General features: G+C 42.2%; 1 protein-coding gene across 1 annotated transcript in view; it reads right to left on the bottom strand.

Annotated features, from left to right (window-relative positions):
- Positions 1–15,319, bottom strand: part of ERC2 (ELKS/RAB6-interacting/CAST family member 2) — an 888,684-nt gene that overhangs the window by 95,930 nt on the left and 777,435 nt on the right. The window lies entirely within an intron of this gene.

The following is a 15,319-nucleotide window of genomic DNA, read 5'->3' as shown; positions in this document are numbered from 1 at the left end:
TCAGATTCAGTGCTCTAGCCCCTGTGCCACCTAGTTATTTTCTGCTTCCTTAGAATGTAAGCATCTTGAGGGCAGGGATAGGTTCCCTGCTGTTGGTGTATCCTCGGTGCCTGTCACATAGTAGGTATTACATAAGAGCCTGGCAATAGTTTGATAGGCACTGATATCCATCCTGGCACAGAGGAAGCACAGAGTTGTGATGAGGACTTTCAGATATCCGGGCAACTATCACAGGTCTCGGGGGCAGCTAGGTGGTGCAGTGGATAGAGCACCAGCCTTGGATTCAGGAGGACCCGAGTTCAAATCCGACCTCAGACACATAACCCTTACTAGCTGTGTGACCCTGGGCAAGTCACTTAACCCCCATTGCCCAACCAAAAAAAAAAAAAAAAAACCTATCACAGGTCTCATTCTACCAAATGGAAAGACTGTGGTCAATTTCTAGCCCTCCAGTTGACAATTCCATAATTTGGAAGAAGCAACAAGGAGAATGGTGACCCAGTCCTAAGTGACCAGTGACGATGAGTTTGGTTTGTTCGAGCAGAGATGATGTGAATGTTGGAAATTTTGGCACCAAAAAAGAGGACCCTGACATGTGAAGCAGGTGTGCAAAAACCCAGAGAAAAATCCTATGTCTCTGTGGTCTGGGCGTCTAAAGGCAAAGACAGTTCCAGATTTCCTCACTGGCAACGTAAAGGGGTTGGGCTATGTGATCCTGAAGGTCCCTTTCATATTCTCATCTGAGGAGTTGGACTCAAGTGTCTGGAATGCAGGCAACTACTGAGTCAAGGGAGAAACAGGGGAAGGGCAGGGCTGGCTCTCCTCCCCCAGTACACAAAGGCAGCTCCCATCATAGCAGATGGGCCGGCAGAGTGTGTTCCTAATGAGTCTCTAACTCTCGCTCACCAGCTCCATTTACCCCTGCCCTCGATGACCCTGGTTGTAACCCTCAGATTCAGTTTTACCTCTGTCTTTCTGTTAAACCTGCCTCCTATTAACTACCCACTGGAATGGCCTGGTGTAATTTCCAAGGGTTTTTGACTTTCCTCTGGCCGCTGTCCCACCACTGCCTCCACTGACTTCTGCCCAGGGAGACTTCCTGTCTGCCTGTCTGATTAAACCACTACTCAGCTGATGTTCACTAATTAGCCAGCTGCATGTACAATGGAGCCACCCCCTCCTGGTGTGGGTTCAGCCTGAGGGTCTGACCGGCCACATAGCAGACCCTGGTGGGCCCCCAGGTAACAATCCGGAAAGCAAAGTTCTCAAGATTTAAATGGTGTCATCATAAATGCTTCCAATGTACCTCTCTACCTGGATGTTCTCACCTCAGTTAGAATGCAAGCTTTCTGAGGGAATGCCCTGTTTTACTTCTGTCTTTGAATCCCCAGCATTTAGTACAGTATCTGGCATAAAAGTAATCACTCAACACATACTTTTTGATTGATTAAGCAAGAAAAGGATGGCATTTAAGAAGATTCATATGATTGCACAAGGGAACTTTCCAATGAGTTTTTTTATAAAAATGGATGAAAGATGGCGAAAAAGTAAGGTAGCCAAGGTAATAAGAGAGTAACTTGATAAAGGTTACTGTAGGGCATCAGTAGGAGGGCATTAAAGATCAAGAGAAAACTAAAAAGCATGACACATGAGGAATTAAAATAAAAGCTGGAGCTACGTAACCTAGAAGAAAAAAAAAGACCTAATGGTGTCAGGATAACACTTCAAATGTCTGCAGAGTGGCATGTGGAAGAGACTCAATATTCTCTCTGGTTCCAGGGAACAGTACCAGGACCAGCAAATCAGTTTAAGGTCACAATCTTCAGCTCAGTGTCAGGAATAATGTCTGAAACCTTCATACCCATCCCACAACATAACTGGCAGCCTAGTAGTGAGTTCCTCATGACCAGATGTGTTAAATCAAGGATACTGGACAGTGACATAGTAAGACTGTTTTATAGGTCATCCACAGCTTGGGCAGGGTGCTAGACTCATGGAGGGTACATAGAGGAGGACCTCTATGGTTCTTTCCAACACTGAGATGCTATTCTATTAATCTATGAAAATCGTTCTGATCAGCAGCATCATTTCCATTCAATGTTAAGCTCCCCAAAGGAAAGGACTATGTCCCTGACACAACACTGTATAGGGCATGTTCAAATATTGCTGAATGGAAAAAAATGGAAAAGTTTTCATTTTTCCATTTTCTAAGATTTGAACTAATCCTTTCACTCACTTTACCTATCTATAGACAATTAAACTCACACTAACACACCAGAAATGTAAAAAGTAAAGAAAATGCCTCAGCTCAGTATTCAAGGCTCCTCATAAATCTGGCCAGTTGATCTTTCCAATTTTATCCACTCTACCTTGATCTCTATGTTGTAGCTAAATTGGGCTACTTGCCATCTTATAAACACATATCACCTTTCCTCAACTCCTTGACTTTTTTCACACCATTCCCCACACCTAAATTAGCTTTCCCATTCACTATCCCCCATCATTTCCATCTGCTGAAATCCACTCATAAGTAACAGGAATGAATTGGCCTATGGGGACCTGCCCTTGAGGGTCATGTGGATATTCTCTGCTGGATTTCAGTCTAAATGACTGTGCAAATTTGCAGGGAGCTCATTTCTGGGCACAACTACTCAGAGACTGGTACTATATGATGATGAAAATTCTTTTAATTGACTGCAGGGCTGGAAGATAGATGACTTAGGTTGCTGAGCTAGAGCTAACTGTATAATCAAAAGGGAAAGCCACACCTTCGTCATTTTTATCATTGTAACTGTAAGGCCAGACTACTTTGGGTTATTCGCAAGCATCGAGTGAGGGACAGGCATCAGTCCTATCTCCCACCCAGCCATGGTACCTCTGAACACATGGCAGCTTCTGTCTTTTTGTGTTTGTTCTTTCTTTATCTTAGGCAAATGAGTATTCTGCAGTGGAAGTACCTAGGGAACCTTGTGAATTTAAGGCATGCTGAGATCCCATCAGAGATCTTACTGGGACCTAAAGCTGAATGATGGCTGGGGAGTCTATGTGAGGCAGTAGAGCAGTGGCGACTGATGGCGACAGAAAGCAGAAAGATGCACAGAGAAGTCACCTTAAAATGGCAGCAGCTTCAGAGGACATAGATCTGGACTTAAAAGAAACATAGATCCATGGGACCTGTCTAGGCTTCCTACTCAGCAGAACTTCATGAAGACTCCACAAAGAGGTGAGAGAGAAGGTCTTTCAGGTCCAGGAGTCAGACGCCCCTCTGCCATGGATGTTCTTTACACATATTCTTCGATACCATTGCACTTGTGTTTGAGGCCATTCTCCCCAGGGCCCTTCCGTCTTTACAGTGAGTGTGCATCCTGATGTATGGAGAATGCTTTTTACCTGTTTTTACTGTACCTTTTTTTAAGTCCCTATTCTGAAAGCTCATGGAGTCAACTGGTTAATAGTTAATGAAGAATAAACTAGTGGGGGCTCACAAGCAGTGTTCCTGGAGACATAGCACCTCCAAATCCTGAAAGCAGTAGTGATTACTCTTCTGTAGAGTGGCAGAATTGGGGAAGTTGCTCCAGAAGGAGTTCTACACATTCAATTATTCCTTAAAAAAAAGCACTTAGTAAGCATCTTTTATGTTCTGACCACTACAGCAGGAGGTGGGATAGAAGGACCAAACAGAAACAGCCTCTGTCCTCAAGGCAAAGAAGCAGGCAAAAGGGAAGGGGCTTACATTCTCCCAGGAGGAAATAAATACCAAATTATCTGGGAGACATAACCCATTGAAGGAGATCAGGAAAGGGCTTGAGGAGAAAGGGGCATGTGGGTCTGCCCATGTGGGTCCCCTGCTCAAACAGCCTCAGAGGCTTCCTCTGCCCTACTCCTCTGTTTGACATTTAAAGCCCATCACCATGTGATCTCTCTAGGTTTATTACACATCACTCCCTTCCACCCACTTAACCTTCCGTCCAAACTAACCTATTTGATTTTCTGCACACAGGAAGTTCTCTCTCCTGTCTCTGTCTTTGCAATGGTTCAGCCCCCTTCTCCCCCCCTGCCGCTTGGATCATGCTCCCTCCCTTCTTAATCCTGGCCTCCTAGAATGCCAAGTTTCCTTCAAAGATCAGCTCCAATGTGACCCCCTCCAGGAAGTCTATCCTGATTTCCCCTTTCCCTTTAAATTATCTTGATAATTGAATATATTGTTATACACAAAGAAAAAATTACACGTACATATATACAAATAGTATCTACTTCTATGTATACCTGCTATTTCCTCTGATACAATGCAAGTCTTCTGAGGACAGGAACCTTTTCCTATTTGTCTCTGTATTTCTAGTACCTAGCTCAATATCTGACATATACTAGTTACTAAATAAATGCTTAGTGATCAGTTAATTGATGGATGGATGGATGGATAGATCTGAGCCTTGAAGGAAGCTAGTCATTATAAGAAGCTGAGGTGAAAAGGGGGTCCATTTCAGACTTGGGAAGGACAGCCTGTGTAAAAACATGGAGGTGAGAGATGGAATGTACAGGGTACTGTGGGTTTGTTTTACCTGAATAGAGACAGCATGGCATAAGGAAGGAAGCTGAGGACTTGTAGCGAGGAGGATCTGGGTTCAAGTTATGACTCAGACCCTTCCTAGTTATGCGAAACTAGATAAAACTATTAACCTCTATAAACCTCATACAATTCTGAGAGCCCTAGGTTTCATATGACAGAAACCTAGGTTCAAATCCTGGCTTGACTATTTACTATTTGTGTGACTTTCCTCAACTGTAAAATGAGGGAGAAGGTTGAATAGAAGATAATAAATGTATCCTCCTTCTCTAAGTCTATGATCCTATGAAATAAAAGGTGTTTGAAATGGGAATTCCAAAGACCTCTGGTCCCTAGGCATGTCAGACCTGACGTGGTACCAACAGTGCTCATGTGACTCTGAGGTAATGCCAATCACCTTCTAAATTCCATTTTTTCCTTTGGAGATATTTCTGGTGTGTTCTGCACTACTCTTTCTGAATCTTTTCATAGGCTAGTGGTAACAAGGCCACTTAAACTCAACCTGATACTGAGAATACTATATAAAGGGGGGGGGGGGAAAGAAGAGGCAGCCATACTTAGCGATCCACAATGGATTTCTTTGTTCTTAGGCATTTCAAGGTTGGCCAGCCCCTTTCAATGGGGGATTGGGCGGCAGTGCCTCTTAGACAAATGTTGCAGGATTAAAGGAGCAAGTTGAAAAGGAATTAAACATCCGAGGTTGCCAAGATGAGTTATGTCCCTGAGCCCTGAATCCTGGGATGGGTCTGAAAACCCCTGTTGACTCAAAAGATACCATGACAAATCTCTTAATGAAACTCAAATGCTGGCAAAGCAGGTGCTGCGACTTTATTTATAGCATAGTGGGATGATAAAGAATCAAAATGTTAAATAAAATTCCTTTATCCCAAATATCCTAATGCCAAAATCCTCCCTGGGCTCAAACCTCCTTTGAGGACAGATCAGGGGCTGAGGAGCTTAAGCTATTCTGGCTGGCTTCCTATAAGGGAAGACTTACCTGAACAGGGCTTATCAACAATCTTTTCCTGTGACTGCCTGGAAGGAATCAGCATCATAATTAGGCTTAGATAACTGACTGCTCCTCCGAAGCCGGTCTTTTTTGTTTAGAACCCCCTACCTCCTTCTCTGTTCCCACTTGGTGGTTTGGGAAGCCAGACCCAAGCATGGGACAGCTATACGTTCAGTGAAACACACCAACCTTCAGCTCTTTGTCACTGCCTTTCACCTGTTCGCTCATGAAGGCTAGGAATTTTCAAAGACATCCCCTGAGTTGCTCTGTGTGCTTTCTGGCCAGGACACTTGCATATATTCAAATTAATCCTCTTCAGAGTATGGGAAAAGTGGAATCCACCGGGTTTCCAGTGTTAAACTTTTAGCTGGCGATTTTATGAGTGTCATATCTCCTGATTTGCTTAGCACTGCAGACAAGTTAAGGACTGGTGACTTCACACAGGTCACTATCCTTCTATAACTTAGCAGGAGCATGGTGGTTCAGTGGATAGAGTGCTGGGCCTGGAGTCAGTAAGACTTATCTTTAGGTGTTCAGATCTGGCCTCAGACACTTACTAGCTATGTGACCGTGGGCAAGTCCCTTAACCCTGTCTGCCTCAGTTTCCTTATCTGTACTTACAATGAGCCGGAGGAGGAAATGGCAAACTACTCCAGTATCTTTGCTAATAAAACCCCAAATGGGGCCATGAAGAATCAGACATGATTGAACAACAACAAAAGACTTAAAATGTTACCTGGGAATCAGAGAGGTTAATTGATTTACCCATGGTTACAGAGCCAGTGAGGGAGACAGACACTGCAGCATTGTGTTTTTTAAAGGCTTATTGATTGATTGGAAAAATAAGTGGATTTGAAGTCAGAGGACTGAGGTTGAAATCTTAGCTCTGTCCCTTACCCAAAGCTACCTTTTCAAACATCAAATATTACAGCTAGGTTCTGATTATTATAAATAACAAATTCCCCAAAGTAGTCGTATGTCTTTAAATTTGAACTATTTGAAGTTTTCATTATGTAAAGCATGGTCATTGGCTTTAGCCCAATGGGATATGCTGGGCAAATTAGAATGATTTGACCACTTCAGGGCATTCAATATATTTGCTAATTGGGACCTCATTGTAATCCCTCCTTCCTTACAGTCCAGACAGACTGTCCATTCTGCCACTCCTCACACAAAGCAGTCCATCTTCCATCTTCATGCCTGTGCATTTGTGCTCCCCCATGCCTAGAAGGTCTCTCAATGTCTCCTACCTCTGCCCCTTAGAATCTCTGCTTCCTTCAAAAGTGATCCAGAGGCTCTTGATCTGTGATTCAAGAACCTTTTTATTTTTTTTTTAAATATATTTTGGATAACCTTCTCGGTATAATTTTGTAATCCTAAGTATTTTATTTTATACACTTAAAGTCATTATTATAAGAAGGGGGACTCAGCTTCACCAGACTGCCCAAAGGGATCCTTGAAACAGAGAACTACTATTTCATGACATCTATCCTGATCCCCTCTCTCTATGACAAAGGACCTTATATTTATTTTTTATGAATTTTTCAACATCCATTTATGTATATGTTGGCTCATAGGATAGAATATAAACTTCTTGGGATCAGGGACCATCTCATTTTTGTCATATTCTCTGAGCCAAGCACCATGCCTAGTATACTGCAGGTAGCTAAGAAATGCTTGATGAATCAAATGATTGGAAAGACCATTGGACCATTTGGAGTCGGGAGCCCTGGGTCCAAATCTTGGCTCTCTGAACTTGACATGGTCTTCTTTTGCTCATGTGTAAAATGAGGGCTAGAATAGAGAATGGCAGATTTAGGCTGAAAGGAACCTTGGATGTTATCTGGTACAACCTTTTAATTTTATAGATGAGGAAATTGAGACTCAGTCTCATTGAATTGACCTTGGGCAGACAGAGAGTACTTGGCAAAGGTAGGACTCAAACTCAGGTTCCCTGTCTCCAAATCCAAAGGCTTTTCCATATTGCCAGCTCTAATTCTATAATCAATAAGTGTCAGAAGTGGGATCTGAACTGAGCAATTTCTGATTGTAGACCAAAACCTCTATTTACTATATTACTTTTCACATCTCAGCAGTAATAAAAACAGCTGACATTTCTATAGCTCTTTAAAGTTTACAGAGTGTTTTACTTACACCATCTCATTTCATCTTCGTGATAGCCAGGTGTCCTTGGAGGAGCTGGCCAAAAGTGAAGAACAGCTTTGCCTCTAACCCTAATATCTTCTAAGCATCCACTGAGCTTTCTTGTGAATGAGAGTCATCTTTATGAATGTGTGAAGCTTCCTCATTCTATGTGGAGCCCTATTCCAAGCCTTTTCCAAGAAGGAGGCTGTAAGATTAGACACAGGGTCAAATTTTACAGTCCCTTTGTAGGGTGAGCCGGAGAATCTACTATCTCACTTAAAATATGGATATTAAAGCATAAGAAATGCAACTTTGCTTATCAAGTTACTGTCTCAGCGGATTGCAAAGTCTTTGCTTTTTCAGCTGTTCTAGAGATATACTTGAGTTGGCTACAATACAGGGCAGTTAATTTTTCTTCTATAGAGGAAACACAAAAACATATATACACAATGTGTGTTCAAACAAGAACTCCATGGAAGCAAGGAAGAGAATTTCCTAGTTAAACATGATCTTGAGAAATTCTTCCATATGTGGAAAAGTCTATGCAAGCCTGACATATAGAGATATATACATATATACACACAGGACAGTATGTATACATTTATAGCACATTCATTTAACCTCAAAACATAAAATAATTTTTTTTTCCTTAGCAAAAGCCAGGAATTATGCCCTGATGTCCAAAATCCATCTTCTGGAGTCAGCTAAGAAAGTAAAGTTCATTATCTGGATATTCAAATGCATAGTCCCTTCCTCCCCTGCCTGGACACCCTCCCTCCACCCCCATCCCACACACCCCAATCTGGGCCACTTTACTAGTGAATCTGCAGCTAAAGTAACAGCGTCAATGAAAGCCCACAAAGATCACCAGCAGGTGTGAGGAAAGTGAAAAATAGAAGTGGCTGCAGTCAGCCCTTTGTAAAGTAGCTGCAGGTGAAGGGCTGCTTAGGATGTTTATATATTCTTGTATGCACTGGGAGATCATCACTAAATCCTCGTTAACGGGATTCATAACATAAATCATCATAGAAAAGAGGAGGGACATGCTGGTTTTTACTCCAATGAAATCACTGAGATAACATAGGTAAAGTCCTTTCCAAGCCTTAATATGCTATATAGAAGTGAGTAATTGTTACAGAGAGGGACTGGATCTGTGATTTCATTAATACAAGAAACTCCTGGATAGAAATGATGGCTGGTACCTCCTTTGGAACCTCCAGAGGTCAAGAGGACCTGGCCTTGATCACCAAGTCAGTCTGTGTCCAAGATAGGACTTTGACATAGGCCATCTTGGTGCTGAGGCTGGTTCTGTATCTACCACCTGCATCTACTACCATCCCATCTGCATCATTTTCTGACAATTGTTGATGCACTTAAAGATTTGCAAGGTGCTTTACAAATACCTCATTGTATCTTCACAACAACCCTAGGAGATGGGTGCTATTATTATCTCCATTTTGTTGTTGTTGTTCAGTCATTTCTGACTCTTCCTGAGCGCATTTGGAATTTTCTTGGCAAAAGTACTGGAGTGGGTTGCCATTTCTTTCCCCAGCTCATTTTCCAGATGAGGAAACTGAAGCAAGCAAAGTTAAGTGATTTGCCCGCATAACTAGTAAGCATCTGACTGCAGATTTGAACTCAGGAATATTCATCTTCATGATTCCAAGCTCAGTGTTTCTTGCGCCACCCAGCTGCTTAACCTCCATTTTACACATGAGAACAGCTAAGGCAGAAAAAGGTTAAATGGCTTGCCCCCAGCTCATGCAGTTAATAAGTGTCTGAGGCCACGTTTGAACTCAAGTCTTCCTGACTCCAGGTAACAAACCTCTTTCTACTGTGTCACTTAACCCTCTCCCTCTTCTCCTCTCCCTCCTCCCCTTGTTTCTTCTTCTTCCTCTTCTCCCTTTTCTCCCTTTCCCCCTTCTCCTTTTCTTCCTCTTCCTCCTCCTCCTCTTTAAAGTTGATGACCCTCAGACAAGAGAGCCCTGTGACTAATACGAGTTATTTTTATTCTTTTGCACTTAGTGTTTACCAAACCCTTATACAGGTGGACAAAATGAATGATTTTCATAACTGAATAAAAGGCCTGGCAGACCGGCTCAGCTTCCATAAACGCAGTGAAAGCATCTTCATTACAACTCTACTAGCAAACAAGACAATGGGGATGATACTTCTTCCCATTCCCAAATACTTTTGATTATTTCCGTTAGGTCTCTATGTTTGGAGTACTCTTCATTCCTCACAGAGTGGAGGTTCTAAGTATTTGCTGTGGCGGCACCTATTAAAATCATTGTTCTAAAATGTTGGTGGATAAATATTATTTTGTGGCATTTATCAGAAGTCATTTTAACCATGGTAATGCTACGGTTCTCTCTATTTGTTGGAATCTCAAGAACATTTTGAATTTTTTTATTTATAGTATAGAGACTTATCTGTTAGTTTATGAACTGCCTCTCTGTTTCCTCATCAGGAAATAGGGATAATAATAGCATCTACTTCTTAGGGCTATTGTGAAAATAAGATAAAATTTGTAAAGTGCCATATAAATTCTAGCAACAATGATGATGATGATAAACAGCATGCCTGTGGTGTATAATTCTGGCCATAGAATCATGTCTTTCTAGGTATTCAGGAGTTTCTAAATCTTCATAATCTGTAGTAATATACAGTTCCTTCCATTATCTTGCAAAATTTGTATTTATCAGTACAGTCCACATTCCTTCAGATCTAGCCCTCTTTAGTTTAGTAGCAATGATCGACTCTTGTATCACTATCATGAACCTTTCCACTTACATGAACAAATTCACTTGATTCACATATTTGTTTGCTCCTTTTCGTTGTCAAAATATTGTTGGTTGAGCTCATGTGGATGTCGCCCATGGAGGGCCTTTCAGTTCTATTCTTGGATATTAGTCATTTCATAGGCTTTGTCCATTGGCAAACCAGTATAGTCACATCTGTTCAATCAAATAGTATATATCTATTAATAACATTTATTATAGCTCTGTGAATTGGAATCCATTTGTTAAAGAATTATTTCTGTAAATTTGTAACCTTATTGCCATTCAGTCTTAGAAAATCTTTTTCTTCCTCTTCGATGTGAAGGTGCTTGGAGTAGTGGGTCATGTGGTTTTGACCCAATGTGTTCTAAATCAGTCCACCATTTTATTATCCCAAAGGCATATATCAAGGGTGATATTAAGAAGATTTTAGCTACTCTCAATGTCTTGTTTCCATTAAGCTTCAATTCCAAGATTCCTGTAAGTCTCTTGACATAAAGCCACCATCTCCTTGATAATGACCATGATTATTATTCCATATCATAAAGAATCAGTGAATATCCTGAAAGTGACATGAACCTACATGGGTTTTGCATCTGTCTTTTGGTAAATTCATAAAGGTTTAAATGTTTGAGAAATTTAAGCTGAGAGGTTCCTTCTTTGCTTTCTCTTGATATCAGGCTCTCCAAAGCCTATCTTTTACTCTCAACATTTGGCCAGACTCTTAATCAAATATGGCATCAAATTACTACCCGTTTCCAATTTTTGTCCAAGATACCTAAATAATTATTTTTGTAAATCTGCAACCTTATAGATAAAACCCATTAGATTGTGAGGCCCTTGAAGCCAGGGACTGTCTTTTGCCTCCTTTTGTATCCCCAGTGCTTAGCACAGTGCCTGGCACATAGTAAGCATTTAAAGTCTATTGAAGTATAAGCTACATGGGATACCCGGTTATAAATCATAGTCTGAACAATAGATTTTCCTTTTCCATTTGATTTTTGATGCATGAATAGTTAGGTCAATGTTTATTTCAGTGATTCTGGGTCTCATTCAGGAGACTTTGTGACATTCCACAGTTTGATTCAATTAGTACAATGTCTTCTACAAACAGGAGCACCTGAAGGACCTCATCATCTATTGGGAATCTCTTTCCAAATTGAACTTTGGGTTAGGTATCCACCATGATACGGTAGAGAAATCTGGACATATTGTGACTGTAGCATTGGACTCTGTTTTGAATCTCCTTTATGATGCCAGTGAATGCCTTTGGCGAGCAAATATCTCCCCGCTCTTGGGCTCATTTGATATTAATGATTCCTTTGACATTTCTAAAAACTCATCTTACCACCTCTAAGTGCTCTGTCTATCTGTCTCTTGACTTCAGTAGTCTCATAGTCTCATACACTGGAGTGGAAGAGGGGAAAGACTCTTGGATGACACAAAAGAAGGCCCAGACTCCATACTTGCCAACCTTGAGACTTCAGGTAAGGCCTTTCATCTCTCTGTGCAGAAGACTCTCAGATTTGCTCATCCAGTCCCAACCTCCTTCTTGCCCTCCAGTCTTGCACTGCTAATTGCCTATTGGACATCTTGGACTGGCTGTCCCAACTCAACAGGCCCAAACTGAACTCATGCTCTCTCTCTCCCCTCCTCCATCTTCCCTTCCTAACTGCCCTATGCCTGCTGAGGGCACCACCATCGTTCCAGTCACCCAGACTCAAGCCTGGGAGTCATTCTGAACTCCTCACTCTCCCCGCCCCTCCCTGGCTAATCTGTTGCCAAGTTCTCTCGTTTCTTCTGATGCTGCCACTGCCCTCGTTTATGTGGAGCCCAGATTACTGCAATAATCTGTTAGTTGATATCCCTTATTTGTATCTCTAAAATCTAGTCCATGCTCCCCTCAGCTTTCAATCTGAACTTCCCAGAGTGAAAGTCAGTCCTTGCCATTTGCCCCCTCTTGCCTTTCTTCTCTCCCCTCATTCAATCAACTCCAGTGACTTTTTATGATCTCTAATATCAAATAGAAAATCCTGTTTTTTAAAGCCCTTCATAATCTGGCCGCTTTCTGCCTTTCCAGTCTTCCTCCCTTACTTTTCCAATCTCTGCTCGTGCCCACCCCCACCACACTCTCAATCCAGTGCCACTGGCCTATTTTTGCTGTTCCTCGAATAGGACAGCAAAGCACCTGTCTCCTCACATCTTCATGGGCTGTCTCACACACCGGCTCCATTCGAGTCTCAGCTAAAGTCCTGCCTTCTGAAAGAAACTCTTCCCAGGTCTCTTTCTTCTCAGCGCCTTCCCTTTGATATCATCTCCTATTAATCTTATCCATTTCTTTCTTGGCCACTTGTTTACATGCTGTGTCCATTAAACTGGGAGCTCCTTGGAACTATTTATTTTTAACCTTTCTTTGTATCCCCAACACTTAGCACAGTGCCTGGCACGTAGTAGGTGATTAATAAATGCTTATTGAGTTGTTCTTAACTCTGGGGCTCAGTTTTCTTGCTGGTAAAATGGGGATTGCACAATCCCACCTACCTCTGAGATGCAGTGTGAAGTTTAAATGAGGTCTCAGACAAGAAAGCCCCTTGAAAGAGGTCTGTACACCTTCAGGACTTGGTGGGCATTGTTGTTCACTTACTGTTCACTGGCTGACCCCAGTTAGTGTTTTCTTGGCAAAGACACTGGAGTGGTTTTGCCATTTCCTTCTGCAGCTTGTTTTACAGATGAGGAAACTGAGGCAAACAGGGTTAAGTGACTTAGCCAGGTTCACACAGCTAGTAAGTGTCTGAGGCCAGATTTGAACTTAGGTCCTCCTGAGTCCAGGCCCAGCATTCTCTCCACTGCGCCACCTACCTGCCCTTTTGTGGGCATTAATAATTATTATATGAAATTGTTACAATAACATGGATGATGAGTCAGAGCTGCGGTCTTCTTTCTCTAGCCATCTAGCTGGGAACACTGCTTCCTCTTCTAGATTCCAGGGAGGGGCTTTTCATTTCTAATTTATTGAAAACCGACCCCTTTCCCCAACCCTCTCACTGAAAAACTCATTAATTAAATTTCATTAAGCACTCCAGCTTGTGCTGCCATACTTCTCCCAAACATGGTTCTCTTACTCCTGCCCCCAATGCTTACTCCTTGTGTGACCTTGGGCACATCACTGCACAGTCCCTCAGGGGCTCAGTTTCCTTATCAGTAAAATGAAAGTGGTTGACCTGGATGGCCTATGAAGTCCCTTCCCCTCCTATATCTGCAATTCTATGAACATAGACACATGTATACAGTTGTATACATGTATACACACATATACATAGGACCCTGTTCACCAAGGACCCACCAATGGCTGCAGGTATATCCCTTGGGTTAATACCTCCACTCTCTTCTGGCAAATCCATCTGATTAGGTGAAGGGCTGGGGGAGAGGGAGGGGAGGCTGATTTGAATCTCCCTATCATCTGGTAAGAAGCTTCAAAAAGGCTGCTAAGGAAATGGATGGAAGGCTCACTTCCTGCTTTTCAGCATCAATATGATGGAGGGAAAATTTGCCTTCAAACACGTGCTTCTGATTAGAAATGCTACTGGAAAACTAGGGGGGCCTATTTTTTATTCCTGACAGGACCAAGTCAGCCTATTGCCTCACCTGACATTATTCCAAACTCACAGTCTTTGAATGAAATTTCCCCCGAGTCAGAAAGCAAAGAGGAGAGGCAGGAAGGGAGAAAAAGGAGTGAAATAATGGAGGGAGGAAAGGAGGAGCAGAAAACAATCCGTTTCTCAAGTGTCTAACAATTTTTGAATTATTTGTTTCAGGAATATTCCTTTCTTTTCTTCTTGTTTCCATGAATTCTGTGTTTGGAATGGGAAACATAAAAAAATAGCTTCTCCTGTCTCCACCACCTCCTCTAAGTTTACCCTTGAGCTAGCAGGAATGGATGGATGTTCCAAACAGGCAAACAGGCTGGAAAGAAGGACAAATGTCCTAAGGACTAGAGACATCTCAAAGAGGAAGGGGCCTCTCAGTAGGGAGGGAGTTTCCCTTCCTAGAGGCGATAATATAGAGAGTGGATAGCCATTTTGGGGGAATTTTATAAAGGAGATAGCAGAAGTGATATAAGTTGGAATAAATGGTCCCTAAGATCTCTTCCAATCTTGAAAACAATTGAGATTCCTAGCTTCACTTGGGTCAAGACAGCTGAGGACATCATGGTATCTATACCAAAGCACCATGGAAGTGACCCTGATCACTCAGCAAGCAACAGCTCCTCTCAGAGACAGTCTCAAAACCCAGGAGTTGGGGTTGCTAGGGAAGTGGGAAGGGGGCGTGTTATTATCCGTCATGGGCTCATAGATTTAAATCTAATAGGATCCTTAGCCACCCTCTAGACCTAGGTCCTCATGTTATAGAGGAGGAAAGGAAGGTTCAAAGAAGTCAAGTGACTGGCTCATCGGTCAGGTCACTAGACACAAAGAGAGCTAGCAGAAAGGCTTGGTTCAAAGCCAAGGTGTTTGACTCCCGACCCATGGCATCACATTGCCTCCGTGGCCGTTCAAATCCCACCAGATTCGGGAGCAAAGGTAGAAATATTAAAATGGGTACACTTCAGACAGGAACATTAGGTTAATCAAAACTAGAGGCCTAGAAGAGGAGTCTGTGGATAGATTTCGGGGGGTTGTGAATTTGTTTGGGAAACATGTCCTTCTTTATCTCACTAACTTTTTACTGAAATTTAGCATTTCCTTCCATTATTGAAAAATATGATCCTGAGAAGGGGTCCATAATTTTCATCAGATTGTCAGAGTGGACAGATGGGGGGGG

This window comes from Vombatus ursinus, unplaced genomic scaffold (genome assembly GCF_900497805.2).
Source record: "Vombatus ursinus unplaced genomic scaffold, bare-nosed wombat genome assembly UNPS02014817.1, whole genome shotgun sequence".
Classification (NCBI taxonomy): Eukaryota; Metazoa; Chordata; class Mammalia; order Diprotodontia; family Vombatidae; genus Vombatus; species Vombatus ursinus.
This window is presented reverse-complemented; position numbering and strand designations above follow the sequence as displayed.